This window comes from Thermobia domestica, chromosome 11 (assembly GCF_964235325.1).
Source record: "Thermobia domestica chromosome 11, izTheDome1.hap1.1, whole genome shotgun sequence".
NCBI classification, from domain to species: Eukaryota; Metazoa; Arthropoda; class Insecta; order Zygentoma; family Lepismatidae; genus Thermobia; species Thermobia domestica.
Window position 1 is genome coordinate 220,454,677 of NC_137464.1, and position 9,279 is coordinate 220,463,955.

Here is a 9,279-nt window from a genome sequence, read left to right on the forward strand (position 1 = left end):
AAACCTGCTGGCTACACCCCTGAGAAGCTACGTTCAAACGTCTAATTAGACGCGTCGAAGACGGTGGGTATTGCTACTGGTGTTCACGCCGAAATGTGGTGGTGTCAGGGGTGAAGTTTAGGTTGCTGGCTGGTTTAGTACCTCGTATGAATTGTTCTACCACATATATATTATGTCAACGCCGCTGTTCAAATTGTAAGCCGACTTGAGGTGTGGCGCCCTCTTAATACAGTTGGTTGCGGAAAGGTAGTGGAAACGTTATGTTCTTTGGAAGGAGGATGGTCAACTCAGCCGCATAACTACTTCCTTTGTAATGAGATGTTCTTGTAAGCAGTAATGTACCTTCTGTATTCTTCTTTTCGCTTACTACGATGTAGCTTACTAAGGTTCTCTATCTCGAATGTTTGTTCGAGAAATGTAAACAGCTGTCTAACGCATTATCAAGGATAGCATCTATTACACTGTTGTTACTGGTTATTCCATTGCATTGGTGTGAGAAGTTTTCTATAAATTTCGAGAAACTGAAGTACGTATGTCCAATGATTTTTTTTTCAAACTATGGTTATTGAGTCTAGCTGAAACTTTACAATTGCTGACATGATGTAATCGATTGCGACCATCTGCTGTTCGCTAAAAGAGGTTGAATAAATATGATATGTAAATTATATGGTGTGATTTTGGCAATGGATTTTTTTCTTTTTTCTTTCCTTCTCATGGTAGCGATGACACCATTGGTGTGCAAGAATCTGGAAATAAATAGCGTTATGCTTACTGGCCCATAATCGTAGCATAAGAAATTAGTTTCGGCGACCCAATCAATTTTTTTTTCTTTTCTTTCTCTTTCTTTCCCCTGTGCGACATTAGCTACGAATGAAAGTGTAAAAATAACGTAAATCGATTCGTTACAAGTTGGCGATACCAGCCCGAATGGTACGCTTCAACATGAGAAGTAGTGTGTTATCGCTACCCACGTTGACGCAGCTACACCTTTGTACGCACCCAGCGATAGCACATACTCACAATCTTCACCCTGTTCTAACTCAGTTAGATAGCGTTCATTCTATTACTGGCCACCTAGCATAGGTTGCCTTGTACGTTTTGGATTATAGACTTTATGGCATATATCCGGATACTGTATTTACATGCAAATTGTGAAAGAATTGTAATTTTTCAAAAATTATTTCTATTCATTCTGTTGAACTTTATCTACGTTAAATGAAGTGTTGTTACGTCGGCCAGCGGAAATATTTTATGGAGCAATAAAAAGAAAATTAGTGAAAGAATTATGATGTTTCAAAAATTCTTCAAGTTGCATACCTAAACTTCACCTACACGGAGATCTCAGAACTTTGACATCACTAATAATCCTTTAAAAAACATAATTGAAAGTGTATGCTTTTAAACATGTAATAGCTCATTAGGAAGCCATAATGAAGTGAATATGTATGTCAATGCAGTGTGTTAAATCAAGAACCGTAATTATAAAAATATCCGGAAGCTGTTCATCAGTAAAAGCATAGCAAAGTGTTTTTCCTCTATCTTGGTTCACGAAATTAGGTAATTTTGTCACCAAAATATTAGCATGTAGGTAATTTTGTCACCGGAAATTTTGACATAGTGATTTCGTCACCTGTAATTTTGTCATCAAAATATTAGCATGTAGGGAATTTTGTCATGCTTAGTTTCTCACCTTTATTGAGCTAAAGTAGAGACAAAGTAAACCACTAAAACAGCTTACCTTATCTTTATCAAACTTGGAAAACAATTCAGTTGGTGTTGTACTCTGCAAAATCGAAATTTCTTATACTCGACACAAGAACAACATAATGCCAACTTCAGCAAATGTTAAAAGTACAGGCAAAGTGGGCTCCTAATGGGTTCATATATTACTATATACAAGTATTAGGTTTATAAAATGTCAAAATTTCTGAACAGAAAATAGCAAACAAAATATAACTTGTTATAGTACAATAAGTGTTTTAATATTCATTTTCTACTATGCATAACATTATAGGACACAACAAGCAAACAATCCTTCAAACTTTTAGTTCCAGTGTTATACGTTAAACACAAATACTGGAACTGTTTTTGCAAAGTCTGAAACACTCTTTAGTTTTCTTTTTTGTTGGTTGACCCATAGCATCTTGATGAAGCACAATTGAAACCGTTGTTAAACTTGCTGAATTCCATGAATAGTTGGGTGGGATATAATGAAACTTCTAGTTCCAAGATTCACAAAATATTATTTGTCCTAGGATTGTTGTTTAGGGTAGCTTGGCGAACATTCCAAGTGTCTGGGGATATAGAGGGGAGACATTGCGTAAATGAATATTCCCAAACCGAGCTTTCTCACTGTGATACGTGCCGGACACGTAAGTACTATCAAAATAGTCCAGAAATTCCAACTCTTCCTCCGAAGCCTCCTCCCTAAGTAGTATTCCTCGATGCACATCTGCTATGGGAAGAAATGCTAACTCGTTCACTTTCCCGCAAAATAGACGAAAATTTTCATTGTTCTTATGCCGTACCTGATAGGTATTCTTGTATCATATTTAACAATTTCACAATTTAATAATTAACAATTTCACAATTTGAATCTTAGAACTGTAATTATGACTCATAGCCTAAGGTCATTGGTGTGAGGAAAAAAACACATGATACCTGAAAAACCGATTGATATGCAGTCACACTTTGAACTTTAGTCACAACTCACAATCTGATTGGCTGATCAGATTCAAATTCTTGTTTATTTTTTCTTTTAAATTCTAAATTAGGGGGTTAGGAGTTAGATTTCTGGGCTTTCGGCATCTAAGGCCATTTAGCCCATCACGTTTGAGGGATGACGTCCCTCGGCGATCACACTATCCGGGGAAAGGGTTGGGGAAGGAAGGAAGCGGCCTTGGACCTATAAGATAGGTACCATCCCGGCATTTGTCTGGTGTGAATGAGGAAAACCCAGGAAAACCTCATTCAGGGTGGCTGGCCTGAAAAAGCGTTTTACACTTTTTCGACCGAGTGCCCCCACCGGGAATCGAACCCGGGGTCGCTCGCACCGAAGGCGAGAGCGTTAGCGACTACGCCACGCAGGGCCACAAATTCAAAATTTTTGAACCTAAATATTGTAGTAATGACTTACAGTCTAAAGTCTAATGAATACTTTTAGAAAACCGTTTATTTGTTTTTCCAATAGTTGAAAACCGGATAAAGTTTGACGGTTAGCCGAGAAATGTGTGTCTTTTCCTTTTCACAGTATTCTTACTTGTCAATGTTTGTTTACTAAAGAAACGTAGTTGAACTTTCTAATGTTAAAGTTTTGTTGGACCCCACAGGTTACAATTAAATTAATTGATATACAGTAGTTTCACAGTTTGAGTTTTACTTACAACTGATAGTCTAAATCATTTATGAAAATTTATTCTTAATGCAATCTGATTGGATAATCATTTTAAAATTTGTTTAATTTCTTTTTTCAAAGTTTTAGTTTGAAAATATTTGAATCCTACTGTTGCAGTTACTAATACTCTAAGGTCATAGATACAAAATTATTCTTGATAACATATGATTAGATTATATTATTCAAATCTACATTTAAATTTTGTAAAAACATTTTAATTTGTTTTGCTCTAATAATTTTTGATCGCTGTTTGAATACTTATATATTTAGTTCGAAAATTTTATTTGAATTTATTTAATTGATTCTAATAAAGATATAGGGTATGACAAAAGTTGGCAATGCGTTTATCTCACTCACAAAGTAAAGTCATATGCGAAATTTGAAGTTCTTTAGGTGCGCAAGTTGGGTAACATTCGGTGCCAATGAAATCGCCGAAATGAAGTGTTTCAAAAAGAAAGTAGAAAATTAGATATTGCTAATAATCATTTAAAGACCAATGGTTGTTATACTGCACTTAAGACAATAATATGTAGAAACAAGAAAACGTATTAAGATTCAGATAGATTCTTCAAAACTAGACCAATGTATGTATTAATTGTAGTAGAGGGAAAAAAGGAACCCGTAAATGAAAGAACAAATATAAAAGTTGAAGGTTTTGCAGATCCTTTAACTGATAATATAACTTATTATGCTATTTTAATCGATCACAAGAATTTTACATACGATTCAAAAAAATTAGAAAGAAATTGAAGACTTTTTAATTGGATTAAGTTAAAAATGTGTTTGTACTTGCATGTATTTACTTTTATGAATGGTTTTCATAAGAGCTGTAAATATAAATTTTCTGTGCAATATGTAATAAAGCAGATTGAATTTCTAAAAATATTCGAAGTATTGAACAAACACTTGTTTTTTGTTTGAAAGAAATAAACATAGAATATAAAATTAGCAAGATGGAAAGGATAAAAACAAAATTTGGGAAAAGTACGTATTTTGCTCAAATTTGATGAACTTAAAGCGTTTCTACCATTTCGATTTACAAAACAAAATGATAAAATAATAGACAAGATAATTAAAGATGGGTTGAATTTTAATATACTAGTTTAAAGAATTATTTTCTAGAATGTTGTATTAATAAAAAATAATCTTCATAAGAAATTAAATTGTTGAAAACTGCAAGAAAAAGTAAGTTGTTAATATGGAAGCTCAAGAGAAATGTATCCTTACCAATAATTTCAATGTTATTGTAAAAGATGTTCAAGGTAATACAAAATTTAATTGATTGATCATTCGAAATTAATGGATGTTTGCATTAAACTATGACCAATGGACTGAGATTAAAAATCACTATTTCCAATTGATACGAAGTTAATACAAGGTTCCACTATCAATGAACTCATAATTATCATGGAATGTTTTTTTACGGCGCTAAAATCCAAAAACCGAAACAACCGATTTTCTGTAATTTTATCCCAAGACGTATGTGCCCATAAGCACACTCAGAAAATTTTGATTTTGATTAGGTATTGATAATCACTTGATTTTTTTAATACGTTATTAAAAATGGAGAAATGAAACTTGGTCTAATTTGATACTAACAAGTTTATTCTAATTGGTAGATAATCATCAATAAATGTACACATAGGTTTTCAATACTATCAACTGTCGTTTAAAGGTTTGAAATATGTTAATAAATAATGCAGAAATGAAACCTTTCCTAATCTGATATCCGTATTTTCAAATTTCGGGAAGTTTTTAAGGAATTATTTTTGAATTTTCGAAAATGTTTGTCTTTATAAAAGTCTTGTTGTTTCATAACCATTGCGCTAGTATTTTTAATCTTTTAACTCCGTTTTAAATAATGAAAATAATTAAGTTTTAAAATTTTATGTATGTATACCACGACACATGCAGAGAATTGTAATTTTAATAAACTTTTGAAATTCTTTTGAGTTTCGAAAATCGAAACATAAATAACAATTCTAGGTTATATCATCCCGCAACATTGTAATCCATCTTAAGCTTTTTATATTGCCATAATCTGTTTTTGTGGAACTTACTGGGGGGAAATTACCATTCTGAAAATGTTATGGGTGACAAATTACATTTTGGTAAATGGGTTGGCAACACTGCGAACTCTTGATAATTTTCTATCATCATGCTTTGGGTTGGTTCGAAGAAGACTAGCTCCGGAGAGTAATACTTCCGGAAGTAGGAACTAAATACACGGTTCTGATTGATTGGCGTATTCGTTTCTTGCCATGTAGCAGACATATAGCAGAAATCAAATGTTTGCTGTTGTTGATCCTCGTGTCCGAACGTGCTAATGCTACGGGCTAGTAACAGAAATCGCTTTTGGCGTGCGGTTAAAGCCGGCCCAACGATTTTTAAAAAAAATTTCTTTTTAAATTTTCATGACACTTTTTCATTTAAAAAAGGTGAAAGCAATATTCAAAAAAGTGATTTACTGACTTTTCTGCAGACAAGTAGTGGTAGTACTACTACTAGTAGTACTACTAGTAGTAGTATTAGTAGTAGTAGTAGTAGGAGGAGGAGGAGGAACAGGTTTGAAGCATCACAGGGCTCATTTTGTTCCACCTTGACTCCCATGATATAAATTTTATGACCAACTTAAAACAACTGACTAGGGTAGCGCACAAAATAACATTTCCGGGAATATTTCTCTGCCAAGCGGGTCGTGGTTCAAATGTATATGAGTGTCGCGTAAGCTATGACGAAACCTTACCATAGGAGACGATATCATAGGTAAGAACTCTCTACATGCTTTCAGTACAATCATTAGCAACTAGATGTAGCAAGTATGTGAGATAAATATGCAAATTCGTGACGAAAACTCCCAAAACGAGACCACGTCATATAATGCACTCCGTAACTTCTTTTCGATGATTAGTGCGATGCAGCTAAATGTGACTACACTGGCATTCTAGTGACGAGTTTTTAAAGTTTCTTATGCTACAAGTTATGTTGAAATTATTTCGTTGCTTTTCCTACACTATTTTAAATTTCATTGCATACTCAGAGAACATAACAAATACTTGTTATTTTTGTAACACTTCGATATTTCACTTACAAAATCACTGATTTGTATATTTATTGAGTAAAATTATTATAAGATTAGCTCACAAAAATGTTGAACAAAAATATTAAATTTTATTAAGTAATTTTGACATTATTGTTGTTCCTGCCTCGAAGAACTGCCATCTTAAATACACAAGTGTGCTAACGTAGTGTACATCATCGCTCTTACTGACCTGTGAACTTGGATCTTTTGACGCATACTAAGTGACGTCAGTTCCGGAAAGAAGCGTACTTCGAATATGTATCTTTTGGACATGGCCATATATATATATATATATATATATATATATATATATATATATATATATATATATATATATATATATATATATATATATATATATATATATATATTACGGAGAATAAATACTTACACTGAAGTCTCCAACTTAAGAATTTTAAAATATAATTGCTTCTATAAGGAATGTGGAAATTGTTCTACAATATATAAAGTTTTGCGGTTTCATGATCAGTGCATATATTGAGCGAGAGCATCTCATAATTTGTTTCAGTTAGAAAAAGACTTGCGACGTTCAGCTGGATTTTGAATTAACGTTGTGACTGACGGAATAAAATCTTAAGGCTCACCTAAAATTTGTAGTTGACCAAGCTCGTTATGGTTATGTAAATGAAGACTGAGAGAGGCATAAATGACTGGATTGCCATGTTTAGTCATTTCTTTATTGTTGTTACAGTGTGTGGATGTAAAGGTTTATGTAAATATTATATAAAAAAAACTTCCTCTACTGATATATTATCATACAAAACTTTATTCTATAAATCTTATGATATTGATAAACGGCATTTTATTTAAGTTTATTGATATCAAAGAAACTTACCTATAAACTATTAATAAAAAGATAGAAAGTAAGGCATTTAAAATAATATTTGCATTCTATTATTTGTAAAAAAAAATAAACAATTTAAAATAAAACATCATTTACAACCAGATATTAGAGCTGAATGGCACTCACCAAAGTATGATTTGGCCCGATCATAAAAATCTAGAGTTCTCAACTGTTTCACTTTGAACGAGATTAACAGGATTCTACGTCTTGTCCTGGAGGACTTTTTTGTTCACCGAGACAGTTAAAATCCCGGAATTAATTATTTCGTCTTTTAAATAATGAATTCGGTAAGTTCGTTATAAAAATAAATAAATAAGTAAGTAAATAAAATATAAATTTGCAACTATCGCAATCATAATGTTTATTGCAAGTCCCATGAAAAATACCGACGTAAAAATTCAATTGATGTGACGGTGACTGATCCTCTCAGGAGCAGTGATTGAAAGTACGTGAAGCAGTTGGTGTTAATGTATTTTCCGTGAACGTTCATAGAGTTTCTTTTCTCCTTTGCGCTAAAAATCCTTCAGAAACGAGCTTTTTTTTAAATTGACTTGATTTGATACTTTTATCAGGATCAAATATGTCGTTATTTTTTCCTATCCCAGTTATTTTTTCCTATCCCAGTTAGTACGTCCCTGAATATTGTTCTTAAAAAAATGGAATATACTATAACTCAGTTGCATATTTAGGGGGGCTTCCGGGCTTAAGCCCCCCCCCCCGAAATCTTACTTACTATAGTAAAGTATATGAAATATCTTACAGAATTTTCACATTTTCAGACAAAGCCCCCTGAAACAAAATCGTAAATACGCTACTGCTATAACTGAAAGACTTTTTATGATGATACTTTTGCGATTACTGATGATACTTAATTACTAGAGTAATTAAGAGTTAACTGCCTGTATGGGCATAGGTTTAGAAGTAAACGCAGATAAAATTAAATCATGAAAGTTCACTATGACCGTAATACTGCGAATTGTTCATATGTTAAAATATCAAGTAATACTTTAGACAAAGTGGATATCTTCAAATATCTAGGATCAACATTAACAGATCAAAACTATAGCCTCCAAGAAATTGAACGTCAACTGAAAGCAAAGAATTTGTGTTATTATTCTGTCCAAAATCTTTTGTCTTCCTAAATTCTGACGAAGAACTTAAAGCTTAAAATTTATATATATCCAAGGGGGACTATAGGAGCTATTGCCCTCGCCCTTGACGCTCAGGTATACACTGGATAAAATGGGCTTCAATCCTGCTTTACACTGGATAAAGCTGCAAACTATGATTTAGCTCCTCCCTTGATCATATCCTGGATCCGCCACTGTATATAGATAGATAGATAGATAGATAGATATAGATATAATTATGCCAGTTGTACTGCACGGTTGTGAAACGTGATTGCTTACTTTAAGGGAAGAACGCGAACTGAAAGTATGTAGATAAAACCTTAATGCGGACACTTTCGTTCTAGAGAGATGGAAATAGAGAGTGAGGGAAACTTATAACAAAGAACTGCATACTTTATATTGTTTGCCTAGGAGGCTCAAGTGTGCAAGTCATGTAGCCAGAATGAAATAAAATAGGTACGCTTTCAAAATTTTAACTATAAACACAAGCGGAAAAATACCATTAGGAAGACTTAGGCAAAGATGGCAGGACAATATTAAGATCTTGCTTAAATAGGAATACAAAGTTGAAATTGGATTCAATTGGCTGAGGACAACCAGTGGAGTCCTTTTGAGAATATGGTGTTGAACTTCCAGGTTCCATAGGGCATGGAAAGTAGTTTTTGATTTGCAGAAAGGTACTAAGCGAAAAAAAAAAGCAATAATGGATTGTTCTATTGATTAGGTTTCCAGAATTTCTCTGATAACCTTTTATCTGATTAACGAAAAACGTTTTATCAGTTTCTTGAGTTCATGACTGGAGATAACT